At 42.5% G+C, this 18,790-nt stretch overlaps 2 long non-coding RNA genes across 2 annotated transcripts; one reads left to right on the forward strand and one right to left on the reverse strand.

The window, feature by feature from the left end:
• Positions 1 to 2,217: 2,217 nt before the first annotated feature.
• LOC130600003 (uncharacterized) lies at positions 2,218 to 9,976 on the reverse strand. Its single transcript, XR_008972347.1, has 4 exons — positions 9,341 to 9,976; positions 7,722 to 7,789; positions 2,727 to 2,864; positions 2,218 to 2,588 (listed from the first exon to the last, which is right to left on the reverse strand). It is a non-coding gene; the product is annotated as an uncharacterized LOC130600003 (long non-coding RNA).
• Positions 9,977 to 12,600: 2,624 nt separating this feature from the next.
• Positions 12,601 to 18,209, forward strand: LOC130600002 (uncharacterized). Its single transcript, XR_008972346.1, has 4 exons — positions 12,601 to 12,630; positions 13,222 to 13,261; positions 16,614 to 16,801; positions 17,590 to 18,209. It is a non-coding gene; the product is annotated as an uncharacterized LOC130600002 (long non-coding RNA).
• Positions 18,210 to 18,790: the final 581 nt, after the last annotated feature.

Here is an 18,790-nt window from a genome sequence, read left to right on the forward strand (position 1 = left end):
CACTCCTGTCAGTGGTTTTGGGTTGGTGGTCTTGGAAATTGAACCCTATGTCCTATTCTCTGGGTTGTAAAACAAGTCTAGACTGCAAAACCTAAAAGCAGACTTTAATATAAAAAAAACCACTGTTGAATATAGTTGTTTGAGCATTGATAAAGTTCAGCACTGTCATTTAGATGGAACACCTGAAAATCTTAAAATAAGAAGTTCAAATACAGTATTTTGTGTTAATGCTGCTCTTGGTGTTTGTTATACATTACACAGCATGTTAAGGACTTGGTGTCCTCTCCTGCAGCCATCAAAATGGAAGTTCATCTTTAAGCACATGAATACTGTCAAGGAATGCACGTAAAGGGTTTGAGTGTTTTGCTGGATTGAAGCCAGGGACTCAATATCTCATAGTATTGACCTCTCCTGGGAGGCTCTGCAACTGACTTTGGTTCTGTGCTTGGTGAGAATCCAACATTACAAATGGTAAGTGTCTGCTCTCAGAAGCTGGACAGGACTATGTGTTTTTAAATGTAACCACAATGCAGGTGCAGTAAGTACAGCCAGTAATTTCACAGAAATGCTGCAGATGTTTTAGGCTGTGTGTGCACTATAGCTATAGTCCAGAAGAGCATGGATGGGCTTGAATGAACTACTTGGCATAGTGAAGGCAATCAGCTGTCTTATAGTGTGGGTGTAAATCTTTGTGTAGTTTCTTCACCCAGCAAGCCAATGCCTTTCACAGAGCATGTCATGTGAAAAGTTCACCCTTGGTTCCCAGGCATTGTCATACCATGGCTGTAGACAAGAGAAGTGAACTGGGTTGGGTTTCAAAGGAGACTCCATCAAAGCACAGCTATTTCCTGGGACACCCTGTCTTTCTGATGAAGCTAAAATGAGTCACTGCAATTTTCATGCTTCATTAAGGAAATATATTTCACATTAATATTTTGTATCACATCCTTGTTCCTAATTAAATATTTATTTTTTCCAGTTACAATATAGATGCAACACAGATTACAATCAGAGGACCAGATAACTTCCACAACCTAACACTTCACTCACATTGGAAGAAATTGGGCTAACTGTACAGTATTGTGGTTATCAGTGGGAGCAGGCAAGCAGTATTTTGTCATAAACAAACATCACTACACCAACGTATTTGTGGAGGAATCCATCTCACTTAATTTGAGGTGTCAAAGGATTAATTATGTGAATGTACGATCATGTTGACGGCTCCTTTCTTAGCCTAGAGAGTGATCGCAATATAAAAAGGACATGGAACTGTTGGAACAAGTCCAGAGAAGGTCCATGAGGATGATCAGGGGACTGGAGCACCTCCCGTATAAAGATAGGCTGAGGAAGTTGGGGCTGTTCAGCCTGGAGAAGAGAAGGCTGCATGGAGACCTCATAGCAGCCTCCCAGTATCTGAAGGGGGCCTATAGGGATACTGGGGAGGGACTCTTCACTAGGGACTGTAATGATAGGACAAGGGGTAATGGGTTAAAACTTAACAGGGGAAGATTAGATTAATATAAGGAAGAAATTCTTTACTGTAAGGGTGGTGAGGCACTGGAATGGCCCAGGGAAGTTGTGAATGCTCCATCCCTGGCAATGTTCAAGGTCAGGTTGGACAAAGCCTTGGGTGACATGGCTTAGTGTAAGGTGTCCCTGCCCATGGCAGGGGGGTTGGAACTAGATGGTCTTAAGGTCCTTTCCAACCCTAACTATTCTATGATTCTATGATTGTATGATCGCAATGCCTGTGGGCTGTGCTCCAGCTGCCTAGAAGAGGGTATGCTGCCAACGCTCTGATGGATCAGACATAATGAACTAAGTGTCAGTAAGCCACCATGAGGTAAGATGAACTCTGCCTTAATGGCAGGTACAGCTGTGACAGCTGCTTGGATGATGAAAGATTTTAATTAAGACGGGTTGCTGGGCCTAAAAAGCAACAGCTTGGTTTTACGTGCCCTTCTTTTTATTATCAGAATTCCCACTTTAGCCTCCAAAATAAACTGTGGTTTCTCCTTCCATGGCAGAAATCATAAAATCCCCATGTACATGAAGCCACCAGTGTCGTGCTTAACCAGTGCAGACTAGGGGCCATGTGAAAAGCTTATGCCACCCTGGACACACCCTGGAGAGCTGAGGCACCAGCAATGACACTTTCTTGTGTAATTTTATCAACCAAGCATGTTGCTTGGTTTTCTTTTTCTTTTGACTTCTGGGAACAACAGTAGCTAAACCACTTCCACCATGTCTGGTTGGTATTTGGTAGAATTCTGCTGAACAAGATGTGATTGAGCCACACTTTTCCGCCTTGTCTGTCAGCAGGTGGGAGTGCAAACACCAGAGTAGGTGATAGTGTCCTAGCACCAGTATTTACAAAGAGAGAAATAAATAAGTTGCTAAACCTCAAACCATATATCTTGTCCAGTTCAAGAGTCCATTTTTTGCAAGGGTGCCAACTGTTTTTGTGCCTGTGGCCTTCTTTTGAAAGGACAGACTCTTTGAGAAAGACTCCCTCTATTTGTCCCCACCATTTGTTTTTAAAGGCAGACTCAAAGATCTTCACTGATTCTTGGCTGCAGCAGGAACACCTGGGAGGGAGGGGCAGAAATGAAGAACATACCTAAACTTTCCCAGTCAAGTCTGGTTGTATAGGTGATATTTACCCTACAGATACACTGTCATATGCATATCACATGTGCACATGCCACATGCATTACTTAACACACCTGGTTCAGGTAAAGAGTGTGGCCAACTGACAGGATCCTACATACAAAACTCCAGGCAAGGATGTCTTTGGTGGATAATGGCTCTTCATGCAATACCGGCATCTCATTGCATTAGGGGGTTACATTTCCACTTAAAGCCTGCAGGTACAATGTGGGAAGATCAACCATGAGCTGAAGGGGCTAATAATGTTATCAGTCTAACTGCCTAATTAGATGTTAGAGGAGGATTATGAAGGTATGCACCCTGTGAGAAAAAAAGATTGTGCAAGCTTATCTACGTTACATTATTATTACAGTTGCTGGAAAGTAGTGATGGACACAGCCAGAAGCCTTTCTATATAAGCTAACAATGATGTTAAGTAATCTGCAAACAGCCCAAACATATTCGCATTGATACTCATGCATTTTGCACTTTCACAGGAAGGCCAGCAAAACTCTGCACTTCTCCCTTTGGAAGTCCTCTTAAGCTCAAATCCTATGAGAGGGGTGAGAACTGCAGATATCTGTGAGGAGCCTGCAATGTGGAGGAGTTCTCATAAAGATAAAACCAACCAAACATACAATCAAAAAAGTTTTAAATTTTCAAAGAGGTTTAATAGAAGTATATTCTGAAAAAGTATGACAGCAGGGTAACTCTAATTTCTAAATGCAGTAAATTTCTAAAATGCAGTAATAAAAAACTATTTAATCACATTTCATGCTGGGGTTTTTAAGAACATTGACCTCCATGCAAGTAATCCTGTGCTGCTGAGAGAATTACGAAATAGCAAAAAATCAGTCACAAATTTTCCTTCCTCTCTCCAAACAGAAAAGCTAAAATATCTCCTCAAACTTAGAAAAGCCCAGAAACAGTTGAACAATATAAGTTTGCTGGGTCATCTAGTCAAATACTAAGGTATGACAAGTCACAGCTGCTTCAAAGGCAGGAAGAGTTCACAGAAATATGTGAGATCTGTACTTTGTGTGTGTTTATTCCTAGTAGTTATGTTGGATTGAAGGTGTCCCTGCCTGTGGCAGGGGGTTAGAACTAGATGAGTTTTAAGGTCCCTTTCAACACAAAATATTCTGTGATTCTATGAAATCCCAAAGTGTAGATTTCCGGTAGCCTTTTTTTTTTTTTTTAAATAACCACACGAGGGAAGTAAGCCCTATCCTCAACTGACGGAAGTATTCTTCACCTCGGGTTCTGAAGATGTTGCTTTATGTGCCTGTTCAGTAACATGCAGCTGCTGCTTGCACACTGAGGACCTAATGTGAGACAATGCATTATCTCACCAAGTATTCAAAGTGAGAATGAGTGTGAAATCAGGATTCATGAAAACAAGACCATTTATTAGGGACCTATTATTGTGCCATTTTTAACATGGCATTCTTCTAGAGCATGTATTGCTCCTACATGGATTCTTTTTAAAAAGTCTTTTTTGTGTATTTATTTTTAAACTCAAAATCTGCCTGTATCGAGTTCATGATTCCAGTCATATTAGCTTCCTATGAAATCCACTTAAAATCAGTCTCTGGTAGAGTCATCAACACTTTGCTACAACCATTAGGCTTGTATTAGGATATCCTGAGAAACATTGTTCTACTGTTTTCATGGGTTTTGGTAGAAAGCAGTCTTTCCTTGCATTCTGTGATGTTTCACAGTATTTCTCTGGTACTCCGCATTTAAAATAGTTCAGCAAAGTCTTTGAAGGAGGAGTACACTTTCAGTCCCTTCTGTGACCACTTCAATTTCTTCTATATTGTCATATACAAGAACATTGAGACTTCTCAGTTCTGTATGCTTTTAATAATTCCATATACTGATGGCTTTCTTATCTTAGCCATTTTTTCATTGATTCTTCTGTTCCTTCATTAAACTTCAGGAACATATTTCTGCCTGGTGGTATTCTAGTAATTGATTAAGTCATCTCTGAGATTCTTAAACCATTAGTTTCTCAGGCACAAATGCAAACTAGACTTATTCTTACAGATGAAGGTGTAAAGCTCCAACATGCAGAACATGCGGCTTTGCTATAGTCATTTCCTCACTGACAGGATTTTGAAAAGCAGCCTGGCAGATAGGGCTTACCTAGGAAGCTGACCTACCTACAGATTAGTAAATAGCCCACGGAGTCATGTAGATTATAATTCTTCAGGTCCTGGAAAACTTGTTTGTGAAACAAGTTGATCTGTGCTTCCAGTTATCTTTCCTTATCTGTTCTTAGTGCTTCATGTGGTTTCGATGTGTGGTTGGAATACACAGAATTTGTGCTTGGTGTACGACCACAATAACTAAGCAGTACTTCACTGAACTGAACTACTCACAAAGTCCAGTGGATGCTCACTTCAGTTCAGAAAGTCAGCTGAACAGCACAAAAGTACTTCTACATTGCTTAGTTTACTTTCTGCTGCCCATCTTGATAGGAGCTGAAGTTAATGCTGGCAAATAGGTTAGTGAAAAAATTTTCTGTCTGTAACAATGCTTATTACTCACTAGGATGGTTTGATGAACATGAAGTTGTTAAACATGACTAAATACTTCAATTTCTCCAAAAACTGAAAAATATTATAGTGCTTTTCTAAGACATTTACCCACAGAGCCAATCTTTCATCTGCTTATGTTTACGTAAAGAGTACCACAAACTTCACTGCCTGCTGCATGAAGTGTAAACCACTTCTTCTAGACTTGCTTTGCTTTTAGATATGTAGACACAACAATGTGCTCAGGAAATATTAAATTATAAAAATATTATAAAAATTGGCATTTTGCCAATGAAGCAAGGCAGAAAGACCAGCATGATGATTTGTTCTGGAAGGGGCTTCCTTGTGCAGTGAGCAGAATGAATACAAAGACCAGAACAGAAGACTAGGAGAATAAAACAACCTTAAACTTTTGAACCTGGCAGTTCTTCAGCCTTTGAGCAATTACCTTCTCTAGTAAAAACCAGCCATTGATTTTGTTGGTGTCAGTTTCTGATGAGGTAAAAAAAAAAAAAGAAAAAAGAAAAAACCAAAAAAGTTAAAAATACAGATCCTGGGTTTGAAGCTGTAGTTTGAGCATTATAATTGGGATCCATCTGTTGTGACACTGTATTTAAAGCACATTATTGGACAGTCCGCTAACTAGTTCATCAAACTATGCTGCTTCACTCTTGGAGAACCAGGCCTTGTATCAGGATGTTCTCACTGTGTCATAGGCAGTTACAAAATTTCATCATAACTGTGGCTATTGCCCATTTGGGGTACTATTTGTGAGTATCTGGCACTGCTTTGTCAGCTGTGCTGCTCCACTCACCCCCAGCAATGTTCCTGGAGATCACTAGAGAGGTATGGCAATGTTTGCTTGCCTTTTAAATACATGTGTTTCCTCTCTTCCCACTAAGGATGCAAGAAATTTCAGTATCATCAAAGCCAGCAAAGGCAACAGGGCACAACAGAGGCTGGAGGTGAGGAAAGTGAATACCAGAATCTCCAACAAAGTTCATACAGGCAGAGTGAGGAACTAAAATACCTTTATGCATTAGCACAATGAATCAATAAAATTGCTGTGATATTTGCTACCACAAGTACACAAGCATACCAGAGTATCTGATGAGGAAGATGGTCAGGTGTGGAGGATGCTGAGGCCCAACAGTTGTGGCAAAGACAACACAGAGCATCATGCCATGCTAGACCTGCCCCTAGCAGCAGCCTACACACCACTACTGCAGGTGAGGAGCTGCTTCAGTAACTTGGGTGTGCAGTATAACTATGCAGGGAGACTTTAAACAGCTTTTCTTCCAAGCAAATATTGTCCATGCCCAAGCTGCCTCTAACTTACTTTCTCATGTCCTGCTCCAAATTCTGGAGAATCTTTTTCCCTCTTCTTATCCACTCAGCACTCTGCTTTGCTTGAGATGGTGGTACTATAGATGTTAAAGGAAATACATTGCAAATAAATTATGCTTTATTATGGCTGCAGATATAGAAAGATAAGGAAATTCAATAGAAAAGGTACAAAGGTAGGTTTTAATTGTATGTACGTGTGCATTTGGCTTTGACTGAAGACAAGACTTGCATACGCTGCAAATCTACAGGGTCTTAAAATCTCTTGGCTACGCATTATACATCTCAAACAAAGTCTGTGGAATTGAGCTCATATTGCAGCCTGTTTATAGAAATCTACTGCTACAATAAGAGAGCAACTACAACACAGAGAGTTTTTACTTTGGCATGAATATTATACTGGAAGTTAGCTACATTTCAGACTTTGTGTAGTTAAAATACCTTTTTCTTTCCTGAAACAGTAGTTGGGCACTATGGGTCGATGTTTGATTGCCGTGATTATGGTGTCCTTGCAGACCTATGTGGGAAGCAAAGTGACTACGGTGTCCTTGCAGACCTATGTGGGAAGCAAACAAACGAGTTCTGCTTCCATCTGATAGATTACAGCAGGAAATAGTATACACAGTATCTGTTGCCCAATGAGGGGGAAAACCAAAAAAAAAAAATCTGCAATACAGACTCCTTCAGTTACGCCTCACAATTGAAACTGTTAAGGAAAACTATGCTATCAGTTTGTGAGCAACTGACAGTCTGAGTGAAAGATTTTCAACTGACAGTGGGTTTTCCTAAATATTTCACTAGTGCACATAACAGTGTCTTCCCAAAAGGGTCTGCCAAATCCTTCAATCTGAACAAATGAGCCTCTAAATAACTTTCCAAATAATCTTTACATAAATCTCTACTTTTTGCTAAAAAAATAATGGTGTGTATTTTCAAGCCAGAGAGTTTTCTTTCTCAAAGTTTATCAGAGTTTAGGGAGCATCACAAACACAACCACTATTAGGTTGCAACATTCACCATGGCTTTTTCTCATACACATTGACCTTTATATTGTATTTTTGACTTGTTCCCTTACCTTAGAAAACCTCCAGCTACATATTTTCCTTTCAAAGTTTGGCCAGCCTCTTTGCTACTGTTAACATAACCTTAGGTACATGCTGTGAGGATTGTAAGTCATGTCCTTCATACCTGGGATGTCATTCATTGTCTCACATCTGGGATGATATCAGGAGATTTGTATTCCTCACTCAACGTGACTGTGAGGACAAAGACAGAAGTCAGAAATACGCAGAGTTAGAGAAAAAAAAGTGAAACATTAGAAGGAGAAACTAAAACCAGCATATCTAAAATTCTGTGTGTGGGGCAGATTTGTCACTTGCTGTTCCTACCAAACAGCCTCTTGATATGTCTCGTTCTGAGTGGAGGATCCCCTACAAGCTTGCCCGGAAGGGCTATCTCATCTCTATGCCTTGGCATTGCTATTCATTTTGCTCTTACTGATCAATATGTATTAAAAATAACTTGGAGAGATAATCAATTGCTTGGAACATGGTGCTTTGGGTATGCAAATGTCACTTAATTTCTTTTGGACTCTTCTGCCAAAGGTGCTCAGGCACTTTTAGAAAATCTCAATGGAGTCTACCCATGGTTGCTTGATTGTAAATTTAGCATTTCCTGAAAAACTTAGGTATCTGCTAAGTTTATAGACATTTTGGTAAGCAGCATATTAGACCTATCCCCTTCTCAATGGATATTGATTAGTGCATGTGTTTACTTAGTCCCACAGTCATCTCTTCAGAGGTAATGTTAATATAGGTAAGAATATCTTGGGTGTACAAAATAGCAATAGCAGACACTGGGAGCATAACCCCAGCCATGGAGAATTCTTGGATCAGACCTGGGGCTATTAGGTGGGTTTTCACCACCCAAGAAATTGTCAGTGTATAATTTCTAAAGCAGTAACATATTACTTACCAGTTAAATAGCATCTACAAGTGTTCACTTTCCAAGGAGACCATAAAGGCTACCTAGTTTGACAGAGCACTGAAAAGATACTCTTATTTTCATTAATAAACTCTAAGCAAAACCTGTGGTATATTCTGAGTGATGATTTTGCTATTCCTTAATCAATGAATTTAAAAATAAAATGCTTATTCCACTCAAGAAAAATTAATAAACTAAAAGCAAATAATCAGTTCGAAAAATTATATTGTTTAGGAGAAGAGGGTTGTATTTATTTTCCCAAAGCATCTTTCTGCTGTTGCAATCACAAATGCACACTATGATCTCTCCTGGATCTGACTGCCACAGGGTAGACTGATAACCCTTTTGCTAACTTGTCAAATGAGGCTAGTAGTATCCATTTTATCTGGTTAAAAAAAACAGGGCAACACACAGCAAATCACTCTATCCTGTTTAAGTATTTGTTGAGCTGTTACTGTATCTTCACGAGAAAGTATTTAAGAATGGACAACGACCAAGGCAAATCAAAGTCTGAGATATTACTGTGCTGGCAGAGCTTGGTGTTACTCAGTGCAACGACAGTGTCTGAGATGGTTGACTCATAGCAATAAGGAGGCTTGGAAGATAGGAGTGGTCTGGAACATGTAAACTGAAATTTCAGTCTGCGGAGGCACAGATAAATATGACTTGTCATTTATTATTTTGATTTCTTTGGATTACAAGATCATAATTAATTGCTAGGGAAGTCTTACAGCACCGAACACATGTGGGCTGTGCTGACAAGACTTGTAATATTTTTTTTAGAAATTAAAAATATGTCAGTTACAGGGGAAAAATTGACTTACCTTTGCAAAGCAATGACAGGTTGCTACAGAAACACAGGCCACACTGCAAGCCTCTAGGTGGCCACAGTTGCAGCCATGAGAGGCAGAATCATCTTACGCCCTTAACTGAAGAAACATGGTTAGCAGAGAAGATAGAGAGCTTCAGCAGTGTACATTGCCACAATAAAAGACACAGAATGTTCTGATTAGAACAGTCTTACAAAAGTACCTGACTTGCTCTTTGTGGGTTAATAGATGAACAGAGCCTGACCTAGGAATCAGTGTCAGTACCACTGGGACCCATTCACAGGGTTATCTGCCAGCTAAACAGAGCCAAGGCAGGTTTTGCCAAGTTGCAGTCTACGCAGCCTTATGTAATGCAAAACATTTCACGTCTTCACTAAGGTTAGCTGCAGGAGGCTTAGAATCATATTGAAGTAAGCACTCTAGCTTGGTGTTCCTTAATTCATGACAGCTTGCACAATTACTTGGAAAACAAAATAATTAACACCCGCATCTATTCCCAGCTGACTGATCCCTCCTGATTCCATGTGTAAATGAAAATGTAGACTGCAGACAGATATGTACAAAACTCCTGGTATAATAAGCGAAAAAAGATTTGGGCAAATTTTTTTATATTTCAAATGAAAAAGGCACCTGGAAGACTGAAAAAAAAAAAAAAAAAGACCCAAGAAGACATTCACACATAACAGAAAACATACAGGGGTTTCTTCTAAGCTATTAATTACCTTCTTCTAACTGTCTGCTATGGCCAAAAATACAAAGATATGGATATTGCTGAATCTGGGGGTGTAGCTGGGTTTGTAGTGATTTATTCTTTTGTTTTCTTTCTCCCCTGCTCATATGAATAGACCTGAATCTATCTTCTTTTTCTCATCCTCCTCTTGCTTTCATCTAAGCTTTGTTTACTTCTGAAAGAATAACATCTTAAAATTGCATCATTAGGATGAGAAGACTAGAAAGGAAAATTCTGACCAGAAGGGGGTTTTCTTTTCATTGGCATGGCATGATCTTAAGTGTAAGGGAGAGGCTTAATCTCTAGTGTCCATGCTTCTGGATTTGGTCACATGTTTTTGTGCTTTGGAGGCTCCAGCCACATCCTGGAAATTGCAGCAGGCAGAAGTGTGTTGTGGGTGGGTCTGCCCACAAGGGAAAAATGCATGAATCCCAACTCATAATAGTTCAAGGAAGAGACTTCATACTCACACCACTGCAGCCTGGCAGGGCCATAACCTCCTTCTGGGACAGAGCAGTCTTCCTGCTATCATCATACCAGAATCAAGGAGAGCTTCAGATACTCAAGCTCTGAGCTCTTGAAAGTGACCAGTCTATTACAAATTTAAAAAGTACTCATTTCAAACAGGCTGATACATATGCTTTTATTTTAATTACTTTAATGATTTTGTATTTTTTAAAGAATGCAATTACTTTTGCTGAGATGTATTGAGTGTACTTATTTCCTTCAAATCCTAGTATCTGTTGGAGCAGGGAGGCTGGCTTATCTTCCCAGGGAGGCCAAATTGGCTCCATAGCCTCACTCCAAACATCCAGCTTAGGACTTCCACACAGAAGGGGCCGTGACTGAAAGCTCTTGCTGGCCTACACCTTTTGACAGCCCCTACACAGCCCCATCAACACAGGGGCTCTGTGCTTGTGCTGCCTCTTAAGGATCTCATTCACCCACTGCCTCAAACTAGCCAGAACCCATGCTCAAAAGAGAAAACCACCAATGAGGCTTCCCATGCAGACCTGAGCCAGGAGTGAGAGTTGTTAGTGGCCTTCACCTTCATTTGAGGCCCTAATCACAGCCCCACCCTCATGCATGTTCTGTGCTTGCATAGCCTCCAAAGTATTTACCTGACCTGCTGCCTAACTCTAACCACAGGCCAAAAGAGAGAACCTCCACTGAAGTTTCCCACTCAGAATAGGTCAAGGCTAAAGCTGTTTGTAACTCTCAGTTTTCCTTGGCAGTCCACTCACATAATCACAAATACTAGTGCTTTGCACTTTCTTTTCCACACCTGCACCTCACCCTATCCAAAGCTTTGGTTCAAAACAGAAAGTTCTCCAGCTTGGGCTCCTGCTCAGGAAGGGGCCAGGACATAAAGCTGCTGCCGGCCTGCACCTTCTCTTGCAAGGCCCATCAACATAGGGATCTGAACGTGTGCTGCCTTCTAAGGACCTCCCTCACTGACTGCCTCACTGTAGCAGAGCCCAGGTCCAAAAGAGAAAACCTCCAGCACAGGTTCCCAGATGGAAGGCACCAGAGGCAGCAGCTGCTGGCCCTCACCTTCCCTTGGAAACCCATTCACAGCCCCACCAACGGCGCTGATGTGCATGTAACTTCAACGCCAAACCCTCCGCCTTGCCAGAGCCCGGGAAAGTAGAGGATAGCCATTGCACAGGGCTTCATGCAGAAGGGGCTGGGACGGAAAGCCGTTTGTAGATCTTCATTTTCCATGGCAGTACCTTTCACAGCACCACCAAACAGGTCCCCAGCATGCAGTGCCTTCCCAGGGTGCACCTCTTCCCACACACATTTACACGCCGAGGCCTCTCCTCGCAGTCCCCAGCTCTGCCTTCCCCAAGGCAGCTGTACGATCGCGGAGACGGTGGCTCCAGAACTAGCCTGCCGCAGACTCACATCCTCCCCCTCAGGGCTTCCCTTTCCCCGTGCCCCGGGGTCACAGCCCGAACTGCCAATTACAGCCCAACCCGCGCCTCTCCGCGTATCAGCGCCCACCTCGCTTTCCGCCTCCGCTCCGCCCACATGGGCCGCGCCCTGCGCCTAGTTCCCTGCCCCGTCCTGGGCCCGCCCCTCCGCCTCCGAGAGCCAATGGGGGAGCGGGCGGCAAAGCGGGGTGTGTGAGGGAGCGGCGGTTGCTTGCTCGCACCGCTGTCCTCCTTAGCCCGCCCTGCCTCAGTGCCGGTAGCCGCCATTCCCTCAGCAGGTGAGCGTGAGCGTGCGTGTGTGTGCGCGCGGGAGAGGGGAGCCCCGGTACCCGGCAGCGAGCCCCCGGTAGATGTGGGGCGCAGGTCCACGGCCGCCGGCTTTCCCGGCGCGGCTGGGCTCAGCTCCGGCGCCTGGGAGCTCCGGCTGTGTCAGGGGAACGGGGTAGGGGAGAGCGGTGGCCGTGTTCAGAAGTGCCCAGCTGATTCACTGCGGGCTTCCGCCCTCCCCCTCGCTTCCCTCCTCCTTTCCCCATCCAGGACGCGCCCACAAGCGCACCGCCGTCCGCGCTGGGACTGAGGGAGGACGAAGATCAGAGTCAGGCGGACGGGCTCGGTTGGTCTGGTTTTAACCTAATTATTATTAGGGCAAGCGTGAAGCTGCGTGGTAAATGTGCGAGTGCGCCGGGTGCTGTTTCCCTAAGCGGGATTGTCCTTGCGGGAGGAAAGTGTGACAACGCAGGGAGGGTGGTGGGAGCGGGGCTGCATCCCGGCGATGCCGGCGGGCCAGTGAGGGAGGAAGGAAGGGCCCTTACAGTGTCCTTGGCATCCAGCTTGCCTTTTCCCCTGGCGTGTGGATTAGTGCGCTACTGCCGCAGATGAGGGAGCGGGAGGAGGCACGGGGTAGCAGGAGAGTCACCGATCCACGAAGATGACAGCGGTGACCCGCAGCTTCGAGGGTTAGTGGCGCTGCTTTGACCCTTTGCCAGGACGAGTTTCAGCTCTGTAGAAGTGTGCGTGCAGCTTGATGTAAGCTGTGCGTTTGCAAGTGTGCGTAAACTGAATACTAAGTGTGTGTGTGAGAGAGAGAGAAAGACTAGTCCGTATGTTCATGTGATTGCAAGAAATGAAACCTCTAAAAACTACAGTCGCTGCAAACTGCTTTTGAGATAAAACACTTTCTGTCTGTGTTTTTTTTCACGGTGTGGTAGGTTTACTGGCTGCTAGTGCTAATTAGACTTGTTGCAGAAGGTATGTTAAGATTTTTGCAGCATCTCGGAACTTTTTTTTTTTTTTTGCCTCATTTTTGCACAGCTTTCATTACTTCCACTATGTTTTTCGGCTTAAATAGAAAAAAAAAACAAACCAACAAAACAAACAAACAAAAAAAAACAAAAAACGAAAACCAACCTAAAATATGACTTCAGTTGTAATAGATCCATACTAGTGTTGATGGGACAGTGACAGGAAGCGCCTTGTCTGGAAGGAGAAAAGTGCAAAGCAGCATCAAAACAAATATCTCATTCTTCCTCTTACCTGGCAATTTGTCAGCACTTAAAGGACAATCGCATTGGAACTCTGCAGTCCAGAAGAGGTTACTGGACAGAAAACTACTGCTTCCTTAACACATCTTTGTAGGAGTGTAGCACTGAGAAATGGGAAGATCTAATGCTTGCTTTCTCCTTTCCTTAAGCAATTGTATTTTCCTGAGTGTCAGACCTCTTCAATTTCCTGATCTAGAAGCTCTTCTTTGCGTTTTCTGGCCACTGTGAATGGATGCTATATAAAAGAAGTATTGTAGTCTTCAGTGGTAATTAGCAGTTTCTTTTCCTGTTTTGACCATACTGATATGTAAACTAATAATTACCAGCTAATAATAGCACGGGTGATACTGGAGGAAAGCACTATGTGAATCTTTATTAGTTTAGGAAATGTATTACATGATTACGCAGGTACAGGGCTTTGTCACAGCTGTGACTTGAAGAGCTCTCAGATCTAGTTAGCTTTCAAATCTGGGGATGTCACAGCCTTGATTCGAGAGCGCCTTCCACGTATAAAACGTTAATCTTGGTTAAAGAAAACTAACGTCAAGCAACAGAGGGGTTTTGGCACTGAACCGGAATAGGCACAGTTCAGTTGCACAAGACAAGTGCACCTTTTTTTTCTCCTCCTGGGTTTGAGATGTCATCGCTTCCTCCATGGCCCGCCGCCCTGCTCCCGGGACTGCCGCGGCCTGCCGCTGGCAATGCCCAGGGCCCCCAGGGGCGGGGGAGACCGGTGCCGGTGCCCGGGGCAGGGCGGGGCCGAGCCGTTGTTGGCCTGCGCGGTGCTGCGGCGGCGCGACCTTTCCCCTACTTCTTGGGAGTGGTCACGTGAGCAGGCGCGGCGGGCGGAGAAGGGGTTGAGCCGGCTGATCCCTGCGGCGCCGCGCACGCTGCGGAGCGAACACAACCAAGTGCCGGCTCTGGAGCGGCCGGCGAGTAGGTGTGTGCTGGCCGCGGATCGTGCTCGTTTGCTGCGTGCAGGGGTAGGCTTTCCCGAGAGTGACGGGTTTTGGAAAAGCTTGGGTAAAAGGCGACCTAAGTAAATACTTGTCTGTAACACAAAACAACCAACAAGCAACAACCAACCTCCTCCCCTCTCTCCCCAGCTGTATTTTTAAAAATATTCCCAAAACCGTTTTATTTGTTCTGCAGCATGCTGTGTCATAGTCCTGAACTATGATCAGAGGGCTGGAGTGCCTTTCCTATAAAGACAGGCTGGGAGAGCTGGACTTGTTCAGCCTGGAGAAGGCCGCAGGGAGACCCTAGAGCAGCTTCCAGTGCCTAAGGGGACCGGCAAGAGATCTGGAGAGGGCTTTTGACAAGGGCACGTCAAACAGGATGAGGAATGTCGAACATGACAGGCAAGGGTGAATGGCTTTAAACTGATACAGGGAAGATTTAGGAATGTGATATTAGGAATTTACTGTGAGGGTGGTGAGGCCCCAGCACAGTTTGTCCAGAGAAGCTGTGACTGCCCCATCCCTGTCAGTGTTCAAGGCCAGGTTGGATGGGGCTTGGAGCAGCCTGGTATAGTGCAAGGTGTCCCTGCTCATGGCAGGGGTTTGGAATTGCATGAGCTTTAAAGGTCCCTTCCAGCCCAAATCATTCTTTGATTCCACATGTTCAGAAAAACAAGATCTAAATGACTGAAAAGCAAGCCTGGATTTTGAATAGTCAATTTAAATATTTTAAAAAATGTTTGGAACCAGTTATTCAGTCATTCAACCCTGTACAGGCTGAAAGACCTTATTCAGGTCTTTCCACCTTGTACAGTAAAGTATCTACTGCAAGAGCAATCCATTCAGTTTGCCTTTGGTCACCAAACATTGTCTCTCTTCCAGGACCTGCAGAGTCTTAAAATGTGACATCATGGATGTCTCTTAGAAGTCCTGCCATTCCAGAAATATTTGCTGTTACAGTGAAGATACTAATTCTTCTTTACTGCATGAGCATAGAAGCTCATTAATGCAAGGAGAGTGAGAGAAGGGATAAAACTCATATAATCTAAATGCTTAGTTTTGTTTTTTATAGTAACATTAAAAAGAAATACCCAGATGTAGAGCCTACTTTTTAAAGGGGGGGGGGGGAGGAGGCTTCTGCATTATATGATGACTGCCAGTGGTTTAGTTTTATATGCTTATCTCTTACTCAGCAAGATTATTCTGAATTTCTAAAAAATCAGACAAGGTAGCTTGCTGGGATGTGTACAGTAATAACATGTACTGCAATAGAGACTAGAATAATCTATGAGTTCTAGGAAGAGTATAGGAAGTCCTACCCTCTATACGGGAGAAATAACCTGTAAATAATATGACAGTTGTAAAAAAAATATTTTTATGACATTTGTGGAGCATGTCAGTGTTTTGGAGTCTTTTTTTTTTTTTTATTGAAGTGTACATTTCTAAAGCATCTTTTACAGGACCATTCTATTTGAGAAAATGAGAGGCCATATGATTCAGAAACTGTAGGGATTGATATTCCTTTGTGTTAGCCTAGTAACTAACACATTGTTTACTGTAGCTAGTCTTCCTTACTACTTTGCCTGTCACAAGTTCGATTAGGTGAGAAGACAACTTATCTGTGGCTTTTCTGCTTAAAGTACCAGTGAAAACAGTCTGTTCTGTGAACATCTCTCCAAGAAAACTTAATGGCATGTGTTGACTGGAATGGATGTTAAAAGTTTGCAGGCAAACACTTGGATGTCTCAAACTGAAGTCTGAAACTAGAGCTGGAGTCTAGCCCCTGAGATGTACTTGCTTATCACACTAGCTAGTGTTCACTATTGAGCCCTCAGAAATAACTAAGTGGGTAGCAGATGAACAAACTTTCACTCCACAGTTGCTTACCAACTCAGTCCTGTTAAATGAAGACAGATTGATCTAGACAATACATTCATCCAGTGCAATGGAAAGCCGTGTTTCCGAACTGCTGTTTGTGACTATTCACCCCATTGCCGTCAGTTTTTCTAAAGTGCTTCCAGTCTGATCCAGTCCCTGTGAGCGGTTGAAAGCTGTGTGTGAATTAAAGCTCAAGCTGTTTTTCTTGACTTTCTGTTTCAGAGCTGCAACTGACTGCCGTTGCTGTAGTGTAATGTCTATTGAGAGCTAGAAGTATTGGAATGAATCTGCCTCTTATTGTGTCCTAACCCATTCAGGATTCCTGCTGCAGTGAGCTTGTTGGACAGAAGATTTGATTTCTGTGTGAGAAATAGATCTCAAGTCTGCTTTTAAGGAAGACAGCTGTTCAGGTATGCTTACATTTCATTCACTGATCTGTCTGTTGTTGTCTCTTCCCTTCCATATATACTCATCCCACTTTACTACTTGGGAAGGGGATAAAGAAATTGGCCCAAGATTCCAAAGGAGTTGCCTGCAGAGTGTAGCTAATATTCACCCACAGATGATCTTGGAAAATTGCTGAGGACAAGACACAAGCTGATAGGTTTCTCAATAGGACAGCAAGTTACTGCAAGCTCTTTAGCTGTTCTGATTCCAAACTGTATGCTGTAAGTGATGTTTGCAGTAGGTCACAGTGTTGCCATACCTGGGAAAATACATGTTTTTAGTTCTCCACTTTGGCTTGAACTACAGCATGTTTTAATTTTTTAGGTGTGAGAGATTCTTTAAGGCGCTTACAATTCCAAGGGATCACAGCTGTCAGCTGTAGATTAGAGTGAGAATGTCTGGAGCCAATGGTTAGCAATAACCAAAGATGAAAAGTTATGCGTCAAATGATTGCTGTTGGAGGAGAAGCTTTTGTCTCTTTCCAAGTGACCTAAGCCACTTCAGTCGTAGCATAATAATTTTACTTTGGGGACCCTGTGAGAACTACCACATAAACAACAAATTCAGCTTTTAGGAGGCTTAAACTGATTTTAATTTTAAAACTGTGTAAGTCAGACACAATTAAAGTGGCATGGAAGAGCCTCTCAGTTTAACTTCATTTGCATCAATCAATTATGATTTGATCTGAATGCCATGTTAATTCAAGTTTTAAAAGCGATTCTTTGGTTTCTGATTTATTTCTATTCCATAGTAATTAGATTTACCTGAGAAGCCCTGTTGAATTAATTTAATCTACATGACAATTTATTGCATAGAAGTTATTTGGCTTAACTCCTTTCAGAGTTCTTGTAATGAGTTTGTGCCTGTAGAATATGATTAACCATTACAAGGTAGGTGAGCTATTGGTAAGACTTAAGAGCAACAGGTATCAGTATCCTGTATGCTTAAACATGATTAGATATTATTGAAGGTTAGTATGCAAGGAAGACATAGAAATTCTCCAGGGAATAACAGCATCTGGTTAATCTTTATAGTGAGTTCAGAAGTCAGTGCCTTGCGGAATACCAGGTGAACTGTGAATAACCTGTCTAATCTGTCTGAGACTTTGATACCTTGTTACCTTGTTACAAAAGTGTAGCATACACTGTAAACAAGTAGCATTAGCTAGTAAAATGTCCAAGAAACAGATACAAAAGGAACCTGAGTCTTTCTAGTCATATGTTCAAATGTTTGAGCTGTATATTTTGTACTGCTTACTGAAGATTTTGTAGATCAAAACCTGTATTTCCTTTGAAAGGCATAAAATTCTAGACCACTCTGATCTTTGGGTTCCTGTTAAACTGAATGTTTTGGCTTTAGTTTTAACTTTGTGCATCTAAAGAGCACTACATACACATGAGTAAAAGCAGTTTTGGTATCCTTTTGACATTCTCTGGTTAGCTGCCTTACTTAGTTGATCCTCTAGCATTAGGGGCAGGATTATTTGGGTATTTGTGTCAGATAGTTATGGGGAGGCAGTTACTCCCATAAGAGCAGATGGGACCTTGAGTTGCTGAAGTCGCACACTACAGTATATACTGTAGAGCATATACTGTACTGACTGAAACTGTTGCATTTATAGCAAATTCCATGAAAACATTTTAATGACTTAATATTGACTCATCCTATTAAATTAAGAAAGCCTGTATTATCAATACTAAAACCAATGTTTCTTCTAGATACATATATAGATGTAACATTGGATTTCAATGGCTTATTTTTCATCAGGAGTTTGTACTGTTTGCTTCCATATTACTGCAGTATATATGGCACTTAGGGTCAGTTCCAGAAATCTACCTGCTGCCTTAGATCTAGCAGACTCTCATTGGACAGCATAATAGTGTTTAAAATACCAACACACACTTAAGAACTCAAAATGACATGCTGGGGCTTTCTAGTGAGGGAAAAATTAC

The sequence above is a fragment of the Pezoporus wallicus genome, unplaced genomic scaffold (genome assembly GCF_028554395.1).
Source record: "Pezoporus wallicus isolate ANWC-B61680 ecotype Strahan unplaced genomic scaffold, APGP_CSIRO_Pwel_v1 contig_5958, whole genome shotgun sequence".
Lineage (NCBI taxonomy): Eukaryota > Metazoa > Chordata > Aves > Psittaciformes > Psittacidae > Pezoporus > Pezoporus wallicus.